This window comes from Erinaceus europaeus, chromosome 12, assembly GCF_950295315.1.
Source record: "Erinaceus europaeus chromosome 12, mEriEur2.1, whole genome shotgun sequence".
Lineage (NCBI taxonomy): Eukaryota > Metazoa > Chordata > Mammalia > Eulipotyphla > Erinaceidae > Erinaceus > Erinaceus europaeus.
This window is the reverse complement of record NC_080173.1, coordinates 34,022,228-34,022,797: the sequence shown is the minus strand read 5'-3', so window position 1 is coordinate 34,022,797 and position 570 is coordinate 34,022,228. Positions and strand designations below refer to the sequence as shown.

General features: G+C 45.8%; 1 pseudogene; it reads right to left on the bottom strand.

Moving 5' to 3' along the window:
* Window positions 1-311, bottom strand: LOC103111831 (large ribosomal subunit protein eL37-like; annotated as a pseudogene).
* Window positions 312-570: the final 259 nt, after the last annotated feature.

Genomic DNA, 570 nt, shown 5'->3' with positions numbered 1-570 from the left:
TCACGATGAGCTGGAGGCTGCAGCTGCGGCCCTCTTGGCCTTGGGAGTTGTTCCTTCACGGAATCCGTGACTGAACCTGTGGTACAGGATCTTCAGGTGCAGCATGCGGCGGTTGCCGGTGGTGGTCCACCACTTGGCCTTGGCACAAGCTCCAGTTGTACTTGCTCTTGGTGGGGTAGCCGCAGTTGGGGCACATGGTCTTCTGCAGGTGGTAGGCCTTGGAGCCGCAGTGCCTGCACAACGTGTGCGTCGTGTTGTGCCACTTCCCAAAAGAGGATGTCTCCTTTGTCATCTTGCTTCTGCCACTGAGACCAAAGAGCTGCTTTGCTGATTTTAGATGTATGTTATTCCATTATTATTTACTGAAAAGATGATCCATTTGCTGCTGAATTACCTTTGCTGAAAATCAAGTGTTCATTTGGTTTGTTTCATTTCTGAACTTTATTTGGATCTATTAACATTTTTCTGTATATATTGGCTTGATTATTGTAGCTTTATAGTAAGTTTTGGGGAACTTTGGGGGAACTTTCAACTTTGTTCATCTTTTTCAAAATTGTATTAGCTATGCCA